The sequence below is a fragment of the Rana temporaria genome, chromosome 10 (genome assembly GCF_905171775.1).
Source record: "Rana temporaria chromosome 10, aRanTem1.1, whole genome shotgun sequence".
NCBI classification, from domain to species: Eukaryota; Metazoa; Chordata; class Amphibia; order Anura; family Ranidae; genus Rana; species Rana temporaria.
The window spans coordinates 36251356-36279302 of NC_053498.1; the positions used below are offsets into that span (position 1 = coordinate 36251356).

The following is a 27947-nucleotide window of genomic DNA, read 5'->3' on the forward strand; positions in this document are numbered from 1 at the left end:
TTAAAATGAACCAGGCATGGATCCCACAGGACTTGTCTGTACCTTGTGCAGAATAGACACGTATACCAGCCTTACCCAGCCATTCTTGTATTTTTGATCTTTGTGTACCCTAATTTAAAAAATAAATAAATAAAAAAATAAATAAAAACAATTAAAAACAAAAACCTGTGTTAGCTACCTCGTCCTCCTCCACCGCCACATCCACCGCCACCTCAACCTCCTACTCCATATGGACCTCGTCCTCTTAGGTCAAGATTTTTTATTTTTATGTATTTTATGTTATTTTAAGTTATTTCCCTATCCACATTTGTTTGCAGAGTACTTGTCATGCTCTTATCAACATTTTGCTGCCATTTGCAGCCCTCTAGCCCTTTCCATTACTTTTTTAGAGACATTTTAGAACTCAAAATGCTCATTGTAGTCGATAACGTCACCGCGTTCTTGCCATTCAAAAGAACGACAGTTCTTTTGAATATGTGTCTACTGACACATGGCACAGGGCTTATTGTCAAGAAAATCAGCTATGTTAAACAATGCTTTTTTAGCTATTTTAGCTTGAGGCTGTTGTTCTTAAAGTCCTGCATAAAATAAATTCTTTCAGTTTTTATCACAAAATGAATAACTTCCGTGTAAATATTTAACCATAGAAGTTACTGAATAACCATCCAGCAACCAGCCAACTCTTAACCACTTCAGCCCTGGAAGGATTTGCCCCCCTAAAGCGGGGGTTCACCCGCACATAACACTTTTTCCCCTTAGATTCCTGCTCGTTTTGTCTAGGGGAATCGGCTAGTTGTTTTAAAATATGAGCTGTACTTACCGTTTACGAGATGCATCTTCTCCGCCGCTTCCGGGTATGGGCTGCGGGACTGGGCGTTCCTATTTTAATTGACAGTCTTCCGAGAGGCTTCCGACGGTCGCATCCATCGCGTCACGATTTTCCGAAAGAAGCCGAACGTCGGTGCGCAGGCGCAGTATAGAGCCGCACCGACGTTCGGCTTCTTTCGGCTACTAGTGACGCGATGGATGCGACTGTCGGAAGCCTCTTGGAAGACTGTCAATCAAGAAGGAACGCCCGCTCCCGAAGACCCATACCCGGAAGCGACGGAGAAGATGCATCTCGAAAACGGAAAGTACGGCTCATATTTTAAAACAACTAGCCGATTCCCCTAGACAAAACGAGCATCCATCTAAGGGGAAAAGATAAAAAAAAAACATCATTGGGTGAACTCCCGCTTTAATGACCAGAGCATTTTTTGCGATACAGCACTGTATCAATTTAACTGACAATTGCACGGTCGTGCGATGCTGTATCCAAACAAAAATGTATGTTTTTTTTCCCCCACAAATAGAGCTTTCTTTTGGTGGTATTTGATGACCTCTGCGGTTTTTATTTTTTATAAACAAAAAAAGAAGCAACAATTTTGAAAAAATTTAAAATAGTTTTTCTTTCTGCTATAATACATATAAAAAAAATATATCAAAAGACAATTTTATTTATCAGTTTAGGCCCATATGTATTCTTCTGTATATTTTTGGGTAAAAAAAAAAAAAAAAAACGCAATAGGCGTATATTGATTGGTTTGTGCAAAAGTTATCGCATCTACAAATTACTGGATCGATTTAGGGACTTTTATTTATTTTTATTGTTTTTACTGGTACTGATGGCGATCTGTGATTTTTAGTGGGACTGCAACATTGCTGCGGATAAATCTAACTCCAAATTACACTTTTTGGGGACCAATAACATTACATTGATCAGTGCTATAAAAATGCACTGATCAATGTAAAAATGACACTGTTGGGAAGGGGTTAACACTAGAGGGGGATCAAGGGGTTAAGTGTGTTCCGTTTAGCGTGTTCTAACTGTAGGGGGGATAGGCTTACTGAAACATGACAGAGATCACTTCTCCTAATTACTGGGAGTATTCCCTCCTAAAGTGAATAGCTCACCGCCAAGTTCACTATATGGACCACTTATGTATTTGTACATGTTGATCATATCCTCTTCTCAATAGAAAATAAATTCAGTTCAGCTAATTGTTCCTCATAGCTGAGCTCCTCCATGCCTCTTATCAGTTTGGTTGCTCTTTTCAGCACTTTCTCCAGTTCCCCAATATCCCTTTTGAGAACTGGTGCCCAAAACTGAACTGCATATTACAGATGAGGTCTTGCTAATGATTTGTACAGGGGCAAAATGGTCTCTCTCTCTCTCTCTGCAGTCCATGCCTGTCTTAATAGAAGCAGGATTTGGCTTGCTTTGGAAACCGCAGCTTGGAAATGCATGACATTATTAAGCCTATGTTCTACTAGAACCACTAGATCCTTTTCCACCATGGACTCCCCCAGCTGTTCTCCTCCTAGTATGTAAGCACTGACAGGTACTGAATGGCAGCACTGATAATCAGGACACTGATTATCAGTGCCGATGTTCCTTTAACACAAGCCAGTTATTGTCTCTTTTTTTCACTCCTCACACTTTAAGCGTGAGGTATAAAAAGCCGATAACCAGGTTGTGTTTACATCCTGTGATCAGTTGTCATTGGACACAGCTGATCACATGGTAAAGGGTTGCTGTGATCGGCTCTTCACTCCGATCTGTTATTAGCTGGGTGCAAAGGACACGCAGGAGGACATCCATGTAGCCATCTTTCGGCTATAGCGCGGGCAAGCAGGGGTTAAATAGTGTCCTGAGACCGTCTTTTCTGCTTTGGCTCTGACTGACCCCAGTGACTAACAGGTCAACCGCCCTGGCCTTGCTATCCCCTGATGGCCACTGGAGGACAATGTTTGTGTTTGTTCATGTTTTTAAGCCTGGCTATTCTCTCAACCACTAACCATCTCTAAACAGATACAAAAAAGTTGCTAACAGACACGTAATACGGTTCATCTTTTGCAATATTTTTAATGTTATGTTCTTATTATAGAATGTAGCTCCCCACTTCTACATTATATAGACCCGTGAAGAAGATTATGGAAACAAATTTGGAAACGCATTGGGTAGTCACTATCTGCAACTTTCTGTTTGGGGTTTTCAAGTGGGAACTTGCTACAGGAATATTGTAATACATCTTTATGATTGGAATAACTAGACATGTGCGTTCCCGTTCGTAACAAATGGATTTTCGTACGAATTTGTTAGTATTCGTACATTTGGATCAACACCCGAAAAGCTGAAAGAACCAAAATACGAAAATTATGGAATTACGAATAAGCAAAATAACGAACAATCTAAAATACGAACGTACGACTGCACAATCTTACTACAATACGAAACACCGAAACAGCAAAAGAACAGAAATTACATCTATAACGTACGATTTGCATTCCGTATTTTAAATCCTTTGTCTGTTCGTATTTTCATTCGAATGTTCGTATTTTCATTTGTGTGTTTTGTAAAACCGTTTCTTTGTCTGTTCGTAAATTTGTGTACTCGTATCGTTTTTTCGAATGGGCACTGGGCAGTGTAGTTAGTTAGTGAGTGATGTATCTTACTTAATATCTTAGACCTCTTTCACATTGAGGCGTGGAGCTGCGGTGACGGTATAGCCGCGCTATTTGTAGTGCGGCTATACTGTCGTATTTACCGCGATATTCGGGCGCTAGCGGTGAGGTTTTAACCCCCGCTAGCGGCCGAAAAAGGCATTGCGGGCGGTATTACTGCGCTTTCCCATTGATTTCAATGGGAAGGCGCGGTATAGGAGCGGTGAACACACCGCTCCTATACCGCGGTAAAGATGCGGCTAGCATGACTTTTGGAGCGCTCCTGCTAGCGCACCACTTTAATGTGAAAGCCTTCGGGCTTTCACATTGAACACTACAGGGCAGGTTTTTTCATGCGGTATAGCAGCGCTATTTTTAGCGCTGTACCGCATGAAAAACGCCTCAATGTGAAAGGGGCCTTAGTCAATCAGCTTATCTCTTTTGTGCTGAGTCACATTGGACAGTGTAAAGCCTCGTACACATGATCGGACTTCAAACAAACTTTTCCGTGGATTTTTTTCCTAAGGGAGTTGGCCAGACTTTTGAAACCGGAAAAGTTTGTCCGATGGAGTGTACACACGGTCGGATTTTTTGGAAAACGCTAATTTTAAAGTTTGTTGGCAAAAAGTCCGACCGTGTGTACGGGGCTTAAGAGAAAGTCTATCTTAATATGGATTAGCCGCGTGTTGCGATGTATTTACGAAAGTACAAAATTACGAATCCATTAAACGAAAACTATTATCTAACAAAATTACAAATTTCGAATCACGAATAACGAAAATAAATTAGACAGAATTACGAATCATTCAGTATAAACGAAAATAAAACTGTTACGAAAATACAAACGGGTCTGAATAGGAAAACTTGCGTCTTACGAAATTACGAATCTTTACAAATCTACAGAATGAGACGAAACAAAACAAAAAAAAAATTTTTTTTTTGTTGTGTACATGTCCAGGAATAACCACGTTAGCTTCGTACAACATATTTTTATACTTTGTGATATGAATTAAGTTTTTTAGTAAATTTCTACAAATCATCCCAAGTTACAACTTATTATGAACTATTATTTGCTGCCATTTAAAGTCCCATATATGAGGGTTTTCTTTCTATTTATATGTAATTAAGGGATGTTGGCAACTATCAGCTACAACCTATATGAATTCCAAAAAATACACAGGACCCTTTATAAATCTGCAGAGAATTCGTACTGCCACTTCAACACACATATGTGAACCAGCTCCATAGAAAGTCAGTTTTATTCACATGTAATGTAGATCGAATTTGGTTCAAAATGCCTCTGATTCACATATATGAATGAAGCCTGATGCCAATTACACACGATCGAAATTTCAGACAAAAAAAAAAACGTGGATTTTTTTTTTAGACGGAATGTTGGCTCAAACTTGTGTTGATTACACACGGTGACACAAATGTTGTCTGAAATTTCCGAACATCAAGAACACAGTGACGTACAACACTATGACGAGCCGAGAAAAATTTAGTTCAATCATTCCGAGCATGCGTAGGATTTTTGTGTGTCGGAATTGCATACAGACTATTGAAATTTCCGACAAGAACTTTTGCTGTTGGAAAAATTGAGAACCAGTTCTCAAACATTTGTTATCAGAAATTTCGACAGCAAATGTCCAATGGAGCATACACACGGTCAGAATATCCGACCAAAAGCTCACATCGAACATTTGTTGTCGGAATTTCCGATCGTGTGTACGCGGCATTAGGGTTACATTTGTAATCATAATTTTTTAAGGGGCCTGTGGACATCAAGTGGTTAAAAAATTATTATATTAATGAAAATTCATGTCATGACCACAACATTTTTAATTCAGGGTGCAGAGTTTAACAGGCGGCATGTACCAGTATTTCTTCAGGTAGACAATTGGCAAGATATACCATCCTATTCTGTTTTTTGTTTTGTTTTTTTAAATGCCTTTATCTGATTAATCTTCAGAGGTCAGTTTGACCAAAAACTAAAGTATAGTTGCGGAACAATGTACACATCTGCCATCCAGCATGTGTAATTACACTATTTTAGCTTCTGTGAGCACATAGTACAGGTTTACTTTCTGCAGAGCAGCTAACCCTTTGGGGTACAGATCACTGGATGTCTTCAGTCCAGGGCAGTGGGATGTCTGCCATTTGAACAAAGAGTTCTCCTCTCCACATAGGCCACTAGGGAAGCTCAACTCTGGGGCCTCACGTTGCCTTATTGAGATCTCAGTGCATTGCTGTATGATGATTGGCCAAAGCATGCACCTGATCTGCATGCTTTGGCCAATCTCATCACCCTCTGCTAAGAGAGCCATAATTGGCACGGTGCCTTTGGCCAATCATGGCTCAGGGGGACTAAGCCCATGCCCCACACTATATAAGGCTGCCTGCACACTACGGCCCTGTGTAGTGTGTTGCAGAGAGATAGTGTGATTTAGATTAAGCAGGCATGTTATTCAGTTAGCTGCAGTGTATTTGATATATATACAGCCAGTCCAGTATATATTAGAAGGCCGTAATCTGGCCTGAATTTATGGGAGGAGCCCGAAGGGTATTTAAGCTGACCACTTCCCCTTTCTCTTTGTCAGTTCCAGTGCACGATACCACATGTCACTGGGTTGACTCCTCCCGGCTCACCTCGTGTTTGAGTCTATTCGTTCGATTACACATGTCTTGCAGCTTTTCCATTCATGGACTTCTTCTGAGGTCCTTGTTTGCTGTTGCAGGTAGGGTTCGAACCTTTTACGTACATATGCAATGTTGCGATTTGATGTTTCCTATCCTGCATCCCTTTCGTTCTTAGCTGCCTCTGAGTTGTTGTCAGTCGTGTCCTGACATCATTCAGCACAGGTGTAGTAGATTTGCATGTTCCCTCAGCCTTGCTTGTCATCCCACTCACAAACATACGTTCCATTTGTAGATCCAAGCCTCCGAGCCACTGTCGGTTGTTGACCGATTTCACTTGTTTCATGCTTCGTTGCTCATAGGATTCACAGTCTATGGGGTTGCCGTCTCATCCATTTGGATATGAGCATGTATTGTTTGTATGGGGTTCTGTGACTGATTGAGGTGGTAATTAGACCCACATGCTGCCTTCTCTGCACTTGTTTAGCCTTGGTGGTTGGTATGGGTTTGGTTTTAGAGTAAGGGGTGGCATACTCTGCAACCGATCCATATTGGATTCACTTCATCCTTTTCAACCAATTTCTTTTATCCTACTTCCGATTTGTATCAGATACGTTGCATACCTACCACAGTCGCGTCAGCGGCACAACGGTTCACATCAGGTACATCCCGCACCGATTCATACCACTCACTTTCGTACAATACAAAAGATTTGTTGTAGGTTTCATGTTACTCACTGATTCATATCACTTTCATGCCATACGCATCACTCCGATTCGAGCCTAGTTGCCTCGGCACAACGGTTCATATCGATCGTATCCCAAACATCGATTCGTAGCAGTTCTTGCCATATCATACAATTCGTATTCATATAATTTCTACTGAGCGATTCAGATCGCAGCGGCAGCTACATGCATCACAGTCCATTCCAAACCTAGTCGCACTGGCGGCACAACGGTTTGCATCACAGTATCTGCACACCATTCGTAATGGTTCCTATTATAAACCTACGATTCGTTACTTATGTAATTCTACTAACCGATTTGTGTCACATTTGCATTTGTACACATCAGAATCCTGTTCAAACCCAGTCGCACCGGCGACACAACGGTTCGCATCACCCTTTCACTATACCGTTACCTCACATACATCATTGGACTGTTTTCGAAGGGCGACCCTTCAACTCGCAGACAAGGTCGCTTAACAGTAGGCTTGCTGGCAGTGCAAGTGTTAGCAGGCCAAGTACACGTCACCCACTACAGACCGCAACATTCCTACGTAGGCCATACCAAACTTCCAATTCTCGCCTCAGTTCACCCTGGGGTTCTGGTCTTCATGTATGCGTCCGCCACAAACAGGCACCCGAGCTATTGATTATCTGGCCAGTCACCTCCTGGCCCACCTTGGTCACCACGCACTCTTCTGAGTTTTTTTTTTTTATATTTCAACATTTTTATTATTTTCAAAAGGCATACATGACATAACAAGGCAGTAATAAGCATAGTGACAACAGTACAGTATCACAAATCGTCATACAAGGGTTAGAGTAATCTACTTCTCGAATACGTCTACTAGTAGTAGCGCCTGTTCAGCAACACCTGGTAGGCTCAAAGCCCCGCAGACCCCAGAGAGCGAGTCCCGTCCCAAGCCCCCCCGCACCCTAATGGGTACTAACTGTGCCGGGTGGAAGGGAACCGACTCCCACCCGTTGGCCCACTCCATGGCGTAATGCTCGCCAGGTGTACAGTGACAGGGTGTTCAACCAACGTATGAAGCAGGCTGCAGCATCTCGTACCATCTACATTAACGTATAGCATTAACAAGAGGAAAGCCCTGCAACAGGCACTACAAAGCTCATGTAACACGGACAGAATATCAGTGCCTAGGGGCGATTCCCTGACAATACGGGGAAATGTGGGAGAGTAAAAGGGGGTGGGTTAGAAAGGAGAAGAAAGGAAGTGGAGAATAAGAAAAAGAGAGAGAAAGTACCTGCAGGCAGTCTGGATCCAAACCCAATCAGATCTATCAAGACACGAAAATAGATTCACCTATTCCCATGTATTTAGGGTTTCGAGGCCTTGGGGGATTAGCTGGTTGAGAAGAGCCGTTGAAGGAGATCTGGGAATCGCAAGGCCTGTGACTTTGGACACTATTTGGAAAATTTTGTTTCAAAAGCCTCTTTTTTGGGGCACTCCCACCATACGTGCAGCATGGAACCCCTCGAAAACACAAGGGGGAAGCCGAAGGAAACATAGTGGAGAGCCGGAGGGGTGTTGGGTACCATCTGGTAAAAACCTTCATGTTTGCTTCGACAAGAGAAATATTGAGGATACCCTTAAATGATGTTGCATAGGCTTTGTGCCAGGTGTCCAGGTCCCAGGTCACCTGCAAATCAGCCTCCCACGCCAGCATATAGGGCGTTTTGCGGCTATCCATGGCGAGTGACAAATAAATTATGGAGATCCCCCCCTGTGCTCCATTAGGCATTCACACCACTGTTCGTAAGGGGTGAATTGGGGAGGTTCAGGTTTCGTGGACCAGATAGATTGGAGGAAGGGTTTACAAGGAGAAACTAAAGACAGGTTATTCCTGAGCTTATCCCATATCGCGAAGGTATGCGATAAGGATGGGCAAAGTATAGGAGGCCTAGCCTTGGGAGAACTTCATAAAAGAAAGTCAAGAGTGATGGTGGGGACCGCCTGTCTTACCATATCTACCCAATCGGGCTTGGCCATTCTAGAATATACTGTGGAAAGCTAGGAAAGTCTGGCCGCCTGGTAGTACCAAAACAAGTTAGGTAGACCCAACCCCCCTCTACATCTAAGTCTAAAAAGAGTTTGCCTCACAAGGCGATGGCCCGATTAACCCCAAATAAATTTGACTACTTTACTCTGGAACGATGCAAGATGGTCTTTCCTAATAGATATTGGGAGTGAGGATAAAGAAGCCTTGGGAGCAGGGTCATCTTAACCGAGTTTATCCTCCCTAACCAGGAGAGTTGGTGCGGGTGCCACTGTTTGAGATCCGATTACATTTTTTTGTAAATGGGTGGGAAGTTTGCTTGGTAAAGTTGTTCGAATTTGGAGGTTAGATTTATTCCCAAATAATGGATGGAGGACTCACTCCACGTAAAGCGAAAAGAGTCCTTCAGCTGAGCAACCAAGGACGGCCGGAGGGAGATGTTAAGGGCTTGGGACTTGGTATAGTTAACCCGTAGACCCGATATTTCCGCAAAATCATCTAATGTTTTGCAAACAACCGGTAAGGTTGTAGTGGGGGAAGTAAGGAAAAGGATAAGATCGTCTGCGAACAAGCCACATTTATGAACGTTAGGTCCACAACGGACCCCTGCTATGTCAGGATTCAATCGCTATAGCAAAGATCAACGGTGAAAGGGGGCATCCCTGGCGTGTTCCTTTCTGTATTTTGATGGGATCTGAGTACAAGCCTTGTAATTTAATCCTGGCTTCGGGGGTGGAGTAGAGAGACCTAAGTAGCCCAGTGAATCTCGGGCCGAAGCCCCATCGCTTCAGTATCGCAAATAAGTAGGACCAAGAGACCGAGTCGAAAATCTTTGGCAGGTCCAACGACAACAACATCCCAGCTTGATCACCTCCGCCATCCCACCCGGATTGTAAAACAGACACAACATCAACTGCCCTCCTAATTTGGTCTGGGCCTTGGCGTCCAGGGATAAACCCGACTTGATCTTTGTGTATGTAAGCTTCGATGAAGGACGCAAGACGGCCGGCCATAACTTTAGTCATTATTTTTAGATCATTATTGATCAGAGATATTGGTCTATAATTATTGACTTCTCTGGGATCTTTGTCAGGTTTTGGAATGACGGAAATGAAAGCAGCATTCAGCTGTGCGTCCAGGGGGTCCCCTTTGGTCTTAGAATTAATGAAATTTGTCAGGTGCGGTGCTAAGATTTGTGCAAAAGCTTTATAGTAAGGTATAGAGAACCCGTCAGGTCCCGGGGTTAAGTTTTTCTTTAGACCTTTAATTACTTCTAACACCTCGTCCGTCGAGATAGGGGCCTCGAGTCGGTCTCTGTGGTCCCTTTATAAAGCGGGTATGGGGAGATTGTCCAGGAAACCAGTCTTGTCGGGGGTCTTTTTTGCCCGTTGTCCGTTATACAGATCCGCGTAAAATTTGTGAAAAGCGGTCATAATTCTAAGATGGTTCGCCGTGGCAGGTTGGCTCGCTATTTTTATTTTGGAAAAGGTGTATGTGCGAGTTCGTGGCGTAAGTCTGGAGGCCAAGAGAGGCCCAGGCTTATCCTTCAGATGGTAATACTTTGCCCCTTGCCATCGTAAACTTTTTTCGGCATTGGCGGTCAGCACTAAGTTTAGCTCTAGACGAGCTGAGTCAAGACAGGACATGGGACAGCGCCCCAGGTCTCTCTTGTGCTCCACACAGAGCGCTTGGAATTTATTTTCCAGGTTCTCAATGTCAACTCTCTTTGCCTTATTAATTCTTGCTTTAATTTGGATTAATTTGCCTCTGATAGTGGCTTTGTGCGCTGCCCACAGTGTCTCTGCCATTTCACAGGCCGGCAGCGAGGACTTCACACCCACCCTCTGTTACCCCCCCCCCCAAGCGTGCTCAAAGCGTGGCAGCGTGCAGTCCCTCGGGATGGACCACCCCCAAACTCATAGCTGAGCTGAGTCGCAGGGATATTCCCTTTCCCGCTATGGCCAGAAGGCAGAGCTTTTCAGGCTCCTCTTCCTACCTCCAGCTGCAGTTGCACCCAACAGACATCCCTGCAATTCATCCACGGGGCCATTTCGCAGCTGCACTCTTTGGTCTCCTCCTTAGTCTTTGAAAGTTCGCCTGACCTGGTCATGGTCCCGATGACAGCTTCTCCCTTCTGCAGGCACACTAGGCCCTACACCTATTGTCGTCCCCACTCATCTTGTCTCTACCAGTGTCTGGGAGGATATATTGGAGGGCAAAGACATCAATTGGCATCCCTGCTCATCTCAGTCCATGACTAAGCTGACAACAAATCATACGCCTGGGGGGATCTCTCAGTGGTTGTCAAGTCGAGACCCCAGCCTCAGTCATAAGCTGTCAGGCACTGAGTTCGCCCTGGCCTTCGGGATGTTCAGAGACGTATTTTGTCCAGCCACCCTCAGCAGAAGGGAGGATCTGGACTTGTACCTTCATGCAGTGACAGATCTTGCTTACAAATATGGAGGTTTTGCCTTCTACGACTACCATTGGTCGTTTTCAGCCAAAGCAGCAGCGAGACTTTCCCAGTTCCAGATCAGCTCTCACTGGAGTCTCACAGACACAGAATTCTTTTGTCGCCACTTTGCCTACCAAGCTGATGTTTTCCCCCCCAGTCCCTCACTTGAACCTGTCACACCAGACCCAGTGTCCCAGGGTTATCCATTATCTGGACAATTTTCTGTTAATCGAAGAGCCGGACATACCCCCCGGTAGATCTAGACAATCTAAGAGAGGTCTTCAGCAATCTTAATGAACACGTAGTGGAAGGCCCGACACATTTCATACGTTTTTTAGGTATTGTCCTGGATACACATGCCGTTCAGCCTAGCCTGCCTTCTGACAAATTAGCTTGTGTTAGGTCGGTCATTCACAAGTTTACCTGGTCACACGAGTGTACTAAAAGACAGCTGCAGTCCTTGATAGGGATGCTCAAATTCGCTATGAGAATTATTCCTCAGGGGCGGTCGTTCATCTCGTGGCTCTTAGTCTTTCTCGCCCAAGTGCAGGACCCCGACCAAGTCCTCAGACTAGACCCAGCAGCATCAAATAACTGAAAGACACAGTAATATTTCAGTAGTACAATGAGGTTTATTGGATTAACAAAAAATGTGCAATATACATCAAAATGAAATTAGACAGGTGCATACATATGGGCACCCCAACAGAAAAATCACATCAATATTTAGTAGAGCCTCCTTTAGCAGAAATAACAGCCTCTAGACTCTTCCTATAGCCTGTAATGAGTGTCTGGATTCTGGATGAATGTATTTTGGACCATTCCTCCTTACAAAACATCTCCAGTTCAGTTAGGTTTGATGGTTGCTGAAAGTTGACATGGGAGCCCCCCCACTGCCACCCTCCACTTCCACCAGGCGTGTAGATACACTCACCACACGGAAAGAAACTCAAAGCTGCTTAAGCTTTTTGAGTTCCTCCTTACATCAGAGGACAGGGATCACCACTGGAGAATCAAAGGACAGGGATCACCACTGGAGAATCAGAGGACAGGGATCACTGCTGGAGAATCAGAAGACAGGGATCACCCCTGGCAGGTCACTTGGCAGAGCTTCTTTCCCATCCCAGCACTGTATACAGAGGTGACACTATCTGAACTGACTGGGAGGATTCGCTTAATCTAATTTCACGAATCTCAAATTCTCAAGCCTGTGGCAGAGGCCTGTTCCTCCCAGTGATCCTTAAGTGGCGCTCCAGCTGCAAGGCCTGTGATAGACGCCTGTCCGGGGGCACTTTACCCACCCAGATTGTGGTGGCGACGAATTGGGTTACATTATTGCTGAGAGCAGGCTTGCTCTCTTTCATATCCAAGGCCTGATACTAAAGTTTCTCTACGCTCATCAATTTTTCTCTATTGTGTGTCATGTTGATGTTGGCCATGTTAGGCCTTGGAATAAAGCATTGAAAACTCAATTGACTTCTGGACACTTGTGGCTAGATTCAGCATTGATTTACGCCGGCGTTTCTATAGATACGCCGCGTAAATTCAAAGCTGCGCCGGCGTATCTTCTTTCTGTATTCAGAAAGCAAGATACGCCGACATTAGCCTAAGATCCGACTGGCGTAAGTCTCTTATGCCGTCGTATCTTAGGGTGCATATTTACGCTGGCCGCTAGGTGGCGCTTCCGTCGTTTTCGGCGTAGAATATGCAAATGACCTAGATACCCTGATTCACAAATTTACATACACCTGGCGCTATTTTTTTACGTAGTTTAAGTTAGGCTTTTTCGGCGTAAGGTTGCTCCAGCTATTATGAGGCGTACGCAATGTTAAGTATGGACGTCGTTCCCGCGTCGAAATTTGGAATTTTTTACGTTGTTTGCGTAAGTCGTTCGCGAATAGGGCTGGACGTAATTTACGTCGAAACCAATGACGTCCTTGCGGCGTACTTTGGAGCAATGCACACTGGGAAATTCCACGGACGGCGCATGCGCCGTTCGGGAAAAACGTCAATCACGGGTCACCACCCATTTACATAAAACATGCCCCATTTACGCTACGCCGCCGCAACTTATGGAGCAAGTGCTTTGTGAATACTGCAATTGCCCGTGTAAGTTGCGGCGGCGTAGCGTAAATAACATACGCCACGCCCGCACAAACTTACGGCGGGCTACTTGAATCTAGCCCTTGCTCTTTATTCACACTCACAGCTATCACCCCTAGACCAAGTCAAGAAGGTAACTTAAATAGGCAGATCCCAAACTAAACAGCAGCTCCTTCGGGGGTGAGCGCTACATATATATATATATATATAAACAGAAAATTCCAGTTAAAAGTGGAGCAATCAAGGGGGACACCTGGGACTCTGGGAACTCTGATGACCACAGATGACCTTGCGCAGAAAGAATACACTAAGGTTAGGGGGGTGGGGTACTGATATAAGCAGAAAACCTTTATATAAGTGCCCCCTTTCATTATTGTATTCACTCCCCCCTTACATCAATGACCCCCCCCCCCTTAGATTGGTCTGGCGGTGCTGTCACTGACCTCCTCTCAGGTGCACCTTGCAGGGCTCAGTCAGTTGGCTCCAGCTTGGTGGCTCTGGTTTTCCTTCAGTCTCCTTTCCACAGTCCACACAAGTCTGCCTTCTCCCATGACCCCCATCCCGGCAGCGCTCCCACTGTTGACTTCTCTCCAAACTCCTTTAGAGACTGCAGACATGATATAAGAGAGATGGTCAGAGGTTGCAACATGTTACAGGAGATGTCAGAGGCTGCGGGCATGGTACAGGAGATGGTTAGAGACTAAGGACATGATACTAAGGATGGTAAGATATGTAGACATTAGGAATGAGCCGAACACCCCCACCCTCCCCGTTCGGTTTGCACCAGAACCTTCGAACGGACCGACCGTTCGCGCAAACATTTAGAACCCCATTGACGTCAATGGGACTCGAACGTTCGAATTCAAAAGTGCTCATTTTAAAGCCTAATATGCAAGTTATTGTCGTAAAACGTCTTTGAGAACCCGGGTCTTGTATCAATGGAAAAAAAGTTTTAAAAACGGTTGTTTTTTCAGGAGCAGCAATTTTAATGATGCTTAAATAAAAAAAATTATGAAAAATCCCTTTAACCATTGTACCTGCTGGGTGTCTATATTATGCCTGTGAAAACGATTTTGAAGAAACCGGGTCTTGCCCCAGGGGACATGTATCAATGGAAAAAAAACGGTCGGTTTTTTCAGGAGAAGTGATTTTAATGATGCTTAAATAAAAAATAAATGAAAAATTCCTTTAAATATTGTACCTGCTGGGTGTCTATAGTATGCCTGTGAAGTGGCACGTGTTTAGAACTGTCCCTGCACAAAATGAGATTACTATAAGATAAAACTGCTTGCAGGTTTAATGTAATGTCTGGTCCCTGCAATATGGATGAAAATCATTGAGAAAAATAGCACAGACACAGACAGTACACACACCACGTAGCTTTAGGTGCAAACTACAGAGCACACATGCAGTACACACCAAGTAGCTTTAGGTGCAAACTACAGAGCACACGTGCAGTACACACCAAGTAGCTTTAGGTGCAAACTACAGAGCACACGGCCAGTACACACCAAGTAGCTTTAGGTGCAAACTACAGAGCACACGTGCAGTACACACCAAGTAGCTTTAGGTGCAAACTACAGAGCACACGTGCAGTACACACCAAGTAGCTTTAGGTGCAAACTACAGAGCACACGTGCAGTACACACCAAGTAGCTTTAGGTGCAAACTACAGAGGACACGTGCAGTACACACCAAGTAGCTTTAGGTGCAAACTACAGAGGACACGTGCAGTAAACACAAAGTAGCTTTAGGTGCAAACTACAGAGCACAAGTGCAGTACACACCAAGTAGCTTTAGGTGCAAACTACAGAGGACACGTGCAGTACACACCAAGTAGCTTTAGGTGCAAACTACAGAGCACACGTGCAGTACACACCAAGTAGCTTTAGGTGCAAACTACAGAGCACACGTGCAGTACACACCAAGTAGCTTTAGGTGCAAACTACAGAGGACACAGGCAATACACCACGTGAGAATACTTCAGCTAGCACAATCACCTGCCTGCCAGTAAATTAGGAAGAACTGATCTTTGGCCAATTATGGCTCTCCGTTTTTTGCAAGCTGTGATTGGCCAAGCATGCGGGTCATAGTGCATGCCTGGCCAATCATCAGCCAGCAATGCCGCAGTGAATTATGGGCTGTGAAAAGTAACTCGAATTTGACGCGAACGGCCCAAAACATTCGTAATTTGACGAACGATCGAACATACGATGTTCGAGTCGAACATGAGTTCGACTCGAATACTAGACATGATACAGAAGTTGGTCAGAGATTGCAGACATGGTACAAGAGATAAATGCAACCGCACCAGTTCCCATCAAATGTAGCCTCACTCTGCCCATCAATTCAGCCTCTGTGTCAGTCCATGCAGCCTCACTGTGCCCATCATTTCCACCTCACCACACCCATCATTGCAGCCTTACCGTGCCCATAATTGCAGCCTTACCATGCCCATCATTGCAGCCTGACCACGCCCATCATTGCAGCCTGACCGTGCCGATCATTGCAGCCTGACCGCACCCATAACTGAAGCCTTTCCGTGCCCATAACTGAAGCCTTACTGTGCCCATAATTGCAGCCTCACCGTGCCCATAACTGAAGCCTCACCGTGCCCATAACTGCAGCATACTTCCTTCACTGTATCTCACGATGGGTCACGGTGATCACGTGACCGGCTGTGTCTCCTCTCTTCTCCTCGCGGGGAAGCCTTCTGCATAACGGGCAGAGAGGAGACACAGCCGGTTACATGAGCGCCAGAAACCACAGTGAAATACGGTGAAGGAGGTATTTTTTTAAATGAAATACAGAGACGGAGGCACTGTATGAGGATACAGAATAGATAGTGTAAATGACTGAAAGTGCAGCATCTGGCTCAGGGACGGGAGCAATTGGTTATTGCCGCTGGCAACCAAATATCCATATAGGTCAGCCATTTCTTGCAAAAACTAACATCTAGCGATTATGGTGAGGCCTTTCTCATTACCTTTGAGAGAATAATGGAGAGAGATAGGGGTGGCCCCATGACCAATGGGCTGGCATTATCTCCCCTTTCCTTACCGGTGACCCACAAAAGCCCTACTTTGACCTCCCAACCAAATACACCAGCGACTATGGCATAGATCCTGACCTGCCTGGAAGTGACCACAGCTGGGTTCAGAGGGTGCACCACTGGAGGTACAAACCTGATCGACCACCCAAGTTTTAAATGCATGAACTTGTGCAGCTGGTAAAAAAATGGCTGCAACAAGAAAAGTTGACAGGCCCCAAAATGGTGGAACGGGTGGTGATGGACTGGTACTTATGGTCCCTGCCAGATGACCTGCAGTGTTGGGTAAGCCAAGGGAGAGCCAGGGAGACCCTGCAACCACAGACCAGCTTGTAGAATTGGTTAAAAGATACACCGTGGTGGAGGATCTGCACCGGCCTTCCAAGTGTCGGGAACCCACACCAAGGGAAACCAGGCCAGCCACAACACTTAGGAGGGAAGCCCTGCCAGACCCTGGAAACTGCATCCTGGCCTCAACTGTGCCAAGCCTTCAGAAGTTGGTCCCTGTCACAAGAGGTGGGGACATACAGTGTTGGCGATGCCGGTCCTGGGGACATACCCGGGCACAGTGCCCACTTTAGGAGAAGCCCATGGAGTGCAGAGCTCGCAGGAGAAGCTTTTTCTCTATGTCCAAAGAGGCCAATGCACCCAAACCTGGACATATACAGGGGTGCGTTTGGCACTGCCCAGTTAGAGGATCCTACCTTGGTCAATGCTCGAGAGCAGGTTTCTGTTGTTGATGGGGTCCCACAAATACCTGGTGCAAATCAGAGGTTTCCTCATTTTGCATTGAATGGGGACTTGGTTTATCGAGTGGCTGAAAGCCGGGGGGGGGGGGGGGGGGACTGTAGAGGAATTGCTGGTTCCCCAGTCGTATAGGTGAATGCTCCTCGATCTAGCCCACAGTGTCTTTTCTCCTGACACTTTTTAAACAGCTTTTTTTCTTTCTGCTAATTAAGGGGAGTGGTTAATTGTTCACAGGTGAGTATATAAGTGTCTGTAAAAACTCCCATAGGAGCTGGCTTCCTGCTGAGAGTGGCTCACATGTGGATTTTCTGAACACAAGTGGAATTTTGAACTAAAGTGGATGAGTTAAAAACCAGGGACCAGATTCACGTATCTGGGCACATCTCTGTGCGGGAGTAGCGTATCCTATTTATGCTACGCCGCTGCAACTTAGACAGGCAAGTGCAGTATTCACAAAGCACTTGCTCCGTAAGTTGCGGCGGCGTAGCGTAAATTGGACGGCGTAAGCCCGCCTAATTCAAAGTAGGCTGGTAGGGGGCGTGTTGTATGGAAATTAATCGTGACCCCACGTAAATGACGCGCCTAACGAACGGCGCATGCTCAGTATCACGTAAAATTTTCTCCCTAAGTTACGTCGGCTCAATGCTTTGTCGATGTGAACATAACCTACGCCTATCCCCATTCACGTACGACTTACGCAAACGGCGTAAAATACGACGCTGCTCCGACGTTTCTGACGTCCATACCTTAACATGACTTACCCCTGCTTTATGAGGGGTAAAGTTACGCCGGTCGTACGCCTTACATAAACAGCGTATAGTAATACACCGGGCGCAAGTACATTCGTGAATCGGCGTATCTAAGTCATTTGTATATTTATAATGAGAACACCGAATGCGTCCAGCGTAACTTTGTGCCCACGATACGCTGGCGTAGGCAAGTTAAGTCGGATGGCTGAAGCCATGTTTTTGGGCGTATCTCGCTTCGTGAATCGGCGTAAAGATGCGACGGCGCACATTTGAAATTACAGCGGCGTATCTGGAGATACGCCAACATATATTCTTTCTGAATCTGGCCCTATGAGTTAAAAACAAGAGTTAAGACAGGAGGCTTCTAAACTGTAAGTAACATCTTAAACTTCATACAAGTTATTATATTGTAACTGGGAAATGAGTGCTAGCAGGGTTGAAGGTTTTGCTCAGTGCACAGTGTGCCACATGTATGCAAAATTGGTGCAACAGCTCCAGGATGGATACCGCTGTGACAGATGTGAGCAGGTTGCCCTTCTGGAAGCTCGCATTAGAGATCTGGAGGAGCAAGTTGCAACACTGGGTAGAAAGGACAACCTCTGGAGGGGCAAGTCAGGATTATCAGATAGGGAGATGGGTTAATGTAGTTAGGAGTGGAAGGGGCTTGCAGAAAAGGAAGGCCAGTCCTGTATTTGTGCATCAAAACAAATTTGCCAAGTTGGGTGAAGATGTGGAGGTGGCAAACACAGAGGTGGCAGCCCTAGATGTTACTGCTACCCCTGACAGCCAGGAGGGCAACCCATCTAGTAGAGGTGGGGAGGGGGTGCAGGTAGGCCTAGACAGTTGGTGGTAATAGGGGATTCTATAATCAGAAGGACTGATAGAATAATTTGTCGCCAGGATCGCCTCAACCGAATGGTTTGCTGTCTCCCTGGTGCCAGGGTTCGGCATGTGGTGGACCGGGTGGATAAATGACTGGGAGGGACTGGGCATTACCCAGCTGTCTTGGTCCAGGTTTGAACCAATGACAGTATACATGGAAGGTGGAGGCTCCTTAAGAATCAATTTAAAGAACTAGGCTGCAAGATGAAGGGAAGGACCTCCAAGGTGATATTCTCTGAAATATTGCCTGTGCCATGCGCAACACAGGAAAGGCAGGAGGAGATTAGAGAGCTGAATGCGTGGCTAAAGACCTGGTGTAGGAAGGAGGGATTTGGGTTTCTAGAGCACTGGGCTGACTTTTCATTGGGGTGCAACCTATATGCTAAAAACGGTTTGCACTTGAATGGAAGGGGGTCTGCTGTGCTGGGGGGGAAAGTTTATGGGAATGCTGGAGGAGTATTTAAACTAGACTTGAAGGGGGAAAGTGAACTAGAATTACATCGGGCACACAGGTCAGTTAGGGGTCAGACATTAATGGAGAGTGGAATGGGGATAGATGGGAGGAGGGTTATGGCAGGTGACAAGAAAGTTCCCATGTTGCAAACAGCCATTGGAAATTATAGTGCCATTTGTACTAATATACATTTTATGAAAAACACCAGAGAAAAATGTAACAATACATTTAAGTGTTTGTTCACCAATACCAGAAGTCTGCCAAGCAAAACAGGTGAGTTGGAAGCTCTGGTGCATGAGGAGAGCTATGATGTAATTGGTATTGCTGAAACTTGGCTTCAATCCTCACATGACTGGGCTATTAATATTCCTGGCTATGCTCTCTTTCGGAAAGACAGGGTAAAAAGGAAAGGTGGCAGGGTCTGTCTCTATGTGAGAAGTGACCTCAAAGCAAGCGTGAAAGAGAACATGGTTGATGGAGAGTGTGATGAGGCTGAAGCATTATGGGTGGAACTGCATACAGATGTGCGTAGTTCAAAGTTAATCATTGGAGTTTGTTATAAACCACCCAATGTTAATGAGGAGGTGGAGACTCAGCTCCTTGCACAGATGGAAAGGGCTGCAAGGGCTGGGACGGTGATAATAATGGGGGATTTTAACTACCCAGAAATTGACTGGATTAATGGCACTTCTGGGACAGTTAAAGGACAAATATTTTAAAACCTATTGCAGGACAATTGTATGGTACAGTTTATTGAGGCCCCAACTAGGAATGATGCTCTGTTGGACCTGATAATCTCAAACCATGCAGAGCTCATTACTAATGTTCAGATAAATGAACACCTGGGTAGCAGTGATCATAACATGATTTCATTTAATGTTAACTATAAGCAAGAAATACATACAGGAAAGATAAAAACACTCAATTTCAAGAGAGCAAATTTTCCAAGGATGAGGGCTGCTCTCCAGGACTTAGATTGGGAGGGAATATTGGCACCGATGAACACAGAACAGAAATGGGAATTCTTCAATAAGACCGTTTATGAACTCAATACAAAGTATATTCCCATGGGCAATAAGTTTAAAAGGCTAAAAATAAAACCTATGTGGCTCACGGTCAAAGTTAAAAAAGCTATAAACAATAAGAAAATAGCTTTTAAAAAATATAAAAATGAAGGAACACTAGTGTCGTTTAAATGTTACAAAGAATATAACAGGATATGTAAAAAGGAAATCAAGGATGCAAAAATTCAAAACGAACGACAGATTGCAAAAGATAGTAGGACAAACCCCCAAAAAATCTTTAAATATATTAATAGTAAAAAGGTGAAGTCTGAGCATGTAGGCCCCTTACAAAATAATCTAGAGTGGGTGACTGGGGACAAAGAGAATGCAAATGTATTAAATCCTTTCTTCAGCTCTGTGTATACAAAGGAGCATAGGGGAAGGGGCTCATGTCCAAAATGGGGGTGGGAGTGACACAGCCCCAAATCCACAATGGCTCAAAAGTGATATGGTCCAGAAATATTTAGACAGAATAAAGGTGGATAAAGCACCTGGACCAGATGGCATCCACCCACGGATCCTAAAAGAATTGAGCTCTGTAATTTCAAAGCCACTGTATCTAATATTTAGGGACTCATTAATGACAGGAATAGTACCACTGGATTGGCGTAGAGCCAATGTGGTGCCCATATTTAAAAAGGGAACAAAGTCTTTGCCAGGTAACTATAGACCTGTTAGTTTAACTTCTATAGTTGGGAAGATACTGGAACGTTTAATAAAAAAACACATGGATGAGTTCTTGATGGAAAAAACTATTTAAGCAACAGACAGCATGGATTCATGAAAGACAGAAGTTGTCAGACAAACCTGATTTCCTTTTATGAAGAGGTAAGTAAAACCTTGGACAGAGGAGTGGCTGTGGACGTGATATACTTGGATTTTGCAAAAGCGTTCGATACAGTTCCGCACGCACGGCTCATGTGTAAGGTAAGGTCTACAGGATTGGAAATATCAGTTTGTAAATGGATAGAAAACTGGCTAAAAGACAGAAATCAGAGAGTCGTGGTTAATGATTCTTACTCTGAATGGTCCAAGGTTATCAGTGGTGTACCCCAAGGTTCAGTGCTGGGACCCTTACTTTTTAATATCTTTATAAATGATATTGGATCTGAGATCAAAAGTAACATTTCTGTCTTTGCAAATTGGATCATGCTCTGCTGTTTTTTTTTGCCTTCCTCTGGATCAACTGTGGGTATGGAGTTGGGTGTATGGGATTGCATTGTGTTTTTTATTTTGTTTGTTTATTTATTTATTTTTTTGTGGTTGAGCTGGATGGACTTGTGTCTTTTTTCAACCTGTAGACAATTAAGTACAATAAAGCGCATGTGGTAAAACATGTAAAGAAAAAGAGCTTGACAAAGGTGCGCGCTGTGTGTACGTTCCCCTATCGAACCACAGCACATGCACGGAAACGCGTCGCACATTGCTGTCTCCGGTCGATGACGTCATCATTCCCCCCGCAACCATAGCGTCCACAAGCGTGCGCTTCAACGTGCGCTCCGGCGGCTCCTCTGGCACATCTGTGCGCCCACATCCTCACAACCAAGCGCATGGACCCAGCTAGACAACACCAGCAACACAGCCAAATACCAGCGCTGTGACAGAGACCCAAGGACACTCAAATCTATCGGTTGGGCCCTGACGGAATCACAGGACAACAAACCACATGCCTGAAACTTTACAAATCCAGTGAGTACTTTTATTTCTATCTCCAATACAAATAAATAGCTGTACAGTTTAACCAATGGCGCCTGCTCCTCTTTGATTGTTTCTTTCGTCTTTTTTCAACCTGACTAACTATGTAACTATGTCTGAGGCCGCGTACACACGGTCGGTCAAAACCGATGAAAATGGACTGAAGGACCTTTTCATCGGTCCAAACCGATCGTGTGTGGGCCCCATCGGTCAGTTATCCTTCTGTCAAAAAATTTAGAACTTGCTTTAAAATTGAACCGATGGACGCCTAACCGATAGGTCAAAACCAATGGTTAGTATGCAAAAGCATAGGTTAAAAATCCAAGCATGCTCAGAATCAAGTTGACGCATGCTTGGAAGCATTGAACTTAGTTTTTTTCAGCACGTCGTTGTGTTTTACGTCACCGTGTTCTGACACGATCGGTTTTTAACCTATGGTGTGTAGGCACATCAGACCATCAGTCAGCCTAATCGGTTAACCGATGACAACGGTCGTTAGGACCGTTCTCATCGGGTGGACTGATCGTGTGTACGCGGCCTGACAGTTTCAAGTAGGAGACTGGGTGGCTGTTCTAATTTCCACAGTAGAGAGCAAATTTTTGGCCAAATGGCAGGGTCCATTTGAGGTGGTGGAAAAAGTGGATGAGGTAAACTACAGGGTACACCAGCCTGGGAAGAGGAAACTGTACCAAATGTATCAAATATATTTGTTAAAAGCCTGGAGAGACCGAGAACAGGTGTTCGCTGTGGTAGGTGTCAATGCAGGGGACCCTACAGGAGTTGACCTGGTGCAGGTTGCTGCTACCCTCTCTAAGCCTCAAACCAAACAAGCGAAAGAGTTTCTGCAGAGAAACAAAGCAATGTTTTCAGGATTACCTGGTCTCACCAATGTCATTGAATATGACATTATAATAGAACCCAATGTAAGAATCCGATTAAAACCATATCGCATCCCAGAAGCTCATAGGAATCCAGTGTCTGAAGAAATGAGAAGAATGCTTGAACTTGATGTCATTGAAGAATCGCAGAGTGAATGGTCAAGTCCAATAGTTTTGGTATCGAAACCCAATGGCACCCTGTGCTTCTGCAATGACTTTAGGAAACTATTCGATGCTCCGGGTAGACAAGTTAATTGAGAGGTTGGGTACCACCTGGTACATCACCACATTGGACCCTACAAAAGGGTACTGGCAGATTCCCCTCACCAAGAAAGCCACAGAGAAAACGTATTTTTCCACTCCCGAAAGCCACTTCCAGTATAAAAGGATGCCATTTGGCTTACACTCTGCCCCGGCCATGTTCCAAAGGTCAATGGACAAAACATTACGCCCCCATCAACAATACACGTCTGTCTACCTGGATGATATTGTCATTTTTAGAACCGATTGGGAGTCCCATCTTCCCCGGGATCAGGCAATCATAGACTCTCTGAAGAAAGGAGGGTTCACAATCAATCCTGAGAAATGTGCGGTTGGGGTGGAGGAGGACAATTACCTAGGGTACATTGTTGGTAGAGGGCTAGTGAAACCTCAGTTGAAAAAGGTAGAAGCCACACAGAACTGGCCCCGTCCCCTAACCAAAAAACAGGTCAGAGCATTTCTAGGCATAGTTTGCTACTACCGGAGGTTCATCCCCAACTTTGTCACAATCGCTGCACCATTGACTGACTTAACAAAAGGCAGGAAGTCAGTAATGATAAAATGTAATGAGAATGCTGAAGAAGCCTTTCAGAAGCTTAAGGTGGCATTGTGCCAGCATTCGGTGCTTGTGGCTCAAATGAGGGCTTTGGAGCAGTGTTGTCTCAATTGGTCAGTGGGGAAGAGCACCCAGTAGTTTTTCTCTATGGGGTGACATTGATTGTGGCAGAAAAAAACTACGCTGTGGTGGAGCAGGAGTGTCTCGCAAATCAAGTGGGCTCTGGACTTTCTGAAATATGTTCTCCAAGGTAGGAGGTTTCCCTTGGTGTAAGACAATGCCCCATTTACCTGGATGCGACAAAACACGCAGACCAATGCCAGGGTGACAAGTAGGGTGACCACATTTCCAAACTTACATTCAGGGACACCCTCCCTTCCCAAAAATCAGCTTGTGCTATAACGAATCACAGCACACACACACAATAACAATGAACATTATTTAAAAAAGAAGATTATTGTACGTAGCTTAAAGGGGAGTTCCAGCCTTTTTTTATGTTTATTAAAAGTCAGCAGCTACAAAAAGTGTAGCTGCTAGCTTTTAATAAACAAACATACACTTACCTGTTCCACGGTCCAGCGCCGCGCCGCCCGGAGCTTTCCTTTGCTTTTCTCCGCCGGCGCCTCCATTGTAACTGTGGGCACCCGGCCGTGACAGCTTTCGGCTTCACGGCCGGGCACTCACTGATATCATCCCCTTCATCAGTGTTTAACATAGTGTGGGGTTCACAATCTGGGACTTGAGAAGAAACTGATTACATAAAATGTTTGGGTTCACATTGCAACACAGTGACTTTCAGCCTTTGGTTTGAGAATCAACAAAAAACAAGGTTTTCTGCCTTGTCCATGCATTGGGATTACATTGGCCATTGCAGCCAAATACATGTGCTGTGAATGAGCCCTAAATTGGTGGTACAAGTTTACTTTAAACTGACTGAAGGGTAAAAAAAAATTTCAGTAGTAACTTTTTAATATTTTGAAAGATCAAAATGATAATCTGTAGAGAAATACTGTGTCTGGTCGTGCGTGTTAGTACATCTCAGGTTAAATAAATAACATGGCTGTCCCTTGTACCTGAAGGAACACTAAACAGCACAAACCAGAAAATTGAATTAAATATGTAGCACTACCCCCGGAGGAGCTGCTGGATTTTTGGGCAGCATATTACCTCATGGCTCCTCCGAAATTCCTAGGGTGAATGATGCGTATTGCATATAGTAGAAGTAAAGGAATGTCCACGACAGGTGCTCTTTGCAGTGCTCTTTATTACCCAGCCGGGTAAAAACAGTAAACTTATGGTGAGGAAAGTAAACTTGAAGAAGAATGGAGAATAGCAGATTCAGGCGTGATGATAGGGGAACAGTCCTGCTCCCAAACGTAACCCTTCTATGCGCCACTCCCGCCGGAGTGGGCTTAGTGTACCCGGACAGGCCTCTCTCACTGACCTGGCAGCCAGAGTATCACTCGGACAATTGTAGGATGAATGTATATGAAAAACTAGGAGGGTGGGACTTTAAATGAAGTGCAAGGTATAAAGCCAAGCACTTCCATCCCCAATATTTTGAACAAAGAAGGACAAAGGTGGGACTTTAATTGAGGCATGCACCCCAGGAGATTAACGATGACAATTGAATATGGCAGGTAACTGATCCAGTAGAACTAAACACATAACATGAAAGCATTGCATAACAACAATTGACAGTCAGTTATTTAATAGTGTAAATATATAACAGATACAATAATAGCATGATAACCCTGGTACAATAGTCAAAGAATTTAATATTGCATAAATCCCAACAATTCATACTATCAATAATAGAGATGAGAGATGATTAGTTCATACTAGAAACAATAAAAAGAAGCCAATTCATTGGAACGTGTCTCCATGATATACAGGGAGTGCAGAATTATTAGGCAAATGAGTATTTTGACCACATCATCCTCTTTATGCATGTTGTCTAACTCCAAGCTGTATAGGCTCGAAAGCCTACTACCAATTAAGCATATTAGGTGATGTGCATCTCTGTAATGAGAAGGTGTGTGGTCTAATGACATCAACACCCTATATCAGGTGTGCATAATTATTAGTCAACTTCCTTTCCTTTGGCAAAATGGGCCAAAAGAAGGACTTGACAGGCTCAGAAAAGTCAAAAATAGTGAGATATCTTGCAGAGGGATGCAGCACTCTTAAAATTGCAAAGCTTCTGAAGCGTGATCATCGAACAATCAAGCGTTTCATCCAAAATAGTCAATAGGGTCGCAAGAAGCGTGTGGAAAAACCAAGGCGCAAAATAACTGCCCATGAACTGAGAAAAGTCAAGCATGCAGCTGCCAAGATGCCACTTGCCACCAGTTTGGCCATATTTCAGAGCTGCAACATCACTGGAGTGCCCAAAAGCACAAGGTGTGCAATACTCAGAGACATGGCCAAGGTAAGAAAGGCTGAAAGACGACCACCACTGAACAAGACACACAAGCTGAAACGTCAAGACTGGGCCAAGAAATATCTCAAGACTGATTTTTCTAAGGTTTTATGGACTGCTGAAATGAGAGTGAGTCTTGATGGGCCAGATGGATGGGCCCATGGCTGGATTGGTAAAGGGCAGAGAGCTCCAGTCCGACTCAGACGCCAGCAAGGTGGAGGTGGAGTACTGGTTTGGGCTGGTATCATCAAAGATGAGCTTGTGGGGCCTTTTCGGGTTGAGGATGGAGTCAAGCTCAACTCCCAGTCCTACTGCCAGTTTCTGGAAGAGACCTTCTTCAAGCAGTGGTACAGGAAGAAGTCTGCATCCTTCAAGAAAAACATGATTTTCATGCAGGACAATGCTCCATCACACGTGTCCAAGTACTCCACAGCGTGGCTGGCAAGAAAGGGTATAAAAGAAGAAAAACTAATGACATGGCCTCCTTGTTCACCTGATCTGAACCCCATTGAGAACCTGTGCTCCATCATCAAATGTGGGATTTACAAGGAGGGAAAACAGTACACCTCTCTGAACAGTGTCTGGGAGGCTGTGGTTGCTGCTGCACGCAATGTTGATGGTGAACAGATCAAAACACTGACAGAATCCATGGATGGCAGGCTTTTGAGTGTCCTTGCATAGAAAGGTGGCTATATTGGTCACTGATTTGTTTTTGTTTTGTTTTTGAATGTTAGAAATGTATATTTGTGAATGTTGAGATGTTATATTGGTTTCACTGTTAAAAATAAATCATTGAAATGGGTATATATTTATTTTTGTTAAGTTGCCTAATAATTATGCACAGTAATAGTCACCTGCACACACAGATATCCCCCTAAAATAGCTAAAACTAAAAACAAACTAAAAACTACTTCCAAAAATATTCAGCTTTGATATTAATGAGTTTTTTGGGTTCATTGAGAACATGGTTGTTGTTCAATAATAAAATGAATCCTCAAAAATACAACTTGCCTAATAATTCTGCACTCCCTGTATAAATATCATCTTGATACGTTGCTACAGTCCAATTGGTATAGAACGAAATGGTTGGTAATTAAAATGTCATATATTGACCAAGGGGCATCTAGTGGCTCCTAGTAATATATAATTAGTTCATAATATAGACATTGTACAAAACCAAATTAATTAAAATGTCTCCGTAATAATTATAGCCATGATTGAATGATAAATAAATTAAATCGATATATAAAATGATAGGTGATACAGTAGCAGCGAGTATGAAGGGGGCAGTGGCGGCCCGTCCATAGGGGGCGCATGGGCGCCGCCCCCCCTCTCCCCAAAGCCAGTAAAAAAAAAAAAAAAAAAAAAAAAATGAAAAAATTTTTTTTTTTTTTGGGCCCTTTAAGAAAAAAAAAGGTCCTTTAAGACGGTGCATGTTCAGGGTGAGCGCCGGTCAAAGACTCAGAGCACTGCTATAGCATCATTGAAGCGTCATGCCAATGCAGCAGGCAAGACGCTTCATTTGCAGTTTTTTTTTAAGCTCTGTGGCTATGTGCTGTGCGCCATGAGCCAATCACTCTCCAGTGTCTCCACTCTCCTCTCTAATTGGGTCCTGCTGCTTCCTCACTGCAGAAGGAAATGGGCGGTGCTTTCCCCAGGGCAGTGTTACTTCGGTTTTGACTCCAGGAGGATTCTAAGGTAATTAATTTTATTAAAAACACTTTATTTGTCTCATTGTCTGTCCTGTCCAGTGTCCCTGTCCACCACCTT

At 44.3% G+C, this 27947-nt stretch overlaps 1 protein-coding gene across 5 annotated transcripts in view; it reads right to left on the reverse strand.

Moving 5' to 3' along the window:
- LOC120916523 (galactoside alpha-(1,2)-fucosyltransferase 2-like) overlaps window positions 1-27947 on the reverse strand; it is a 221176-nt gene that overhangs the window by 70451 nt on the left and 122778 nt on the right. For 4 of the 5 annotated variants that reach the window (XR_005743992.1, XM_040327541.1, XM_040327540.1 and 1 more), the window contains exon 3: window positions 11741-11911. The gene's annotated coding sequence lies outside the window, so the exon portion shown is untranslated. Of the gene's footprint in view, window positions 1-11740; window positions 11912-13863; window positions 13881-27947 lie in introns of those variants that run through there. The other variant, XM_040327539.1, reaches the window with a different exon arrangement.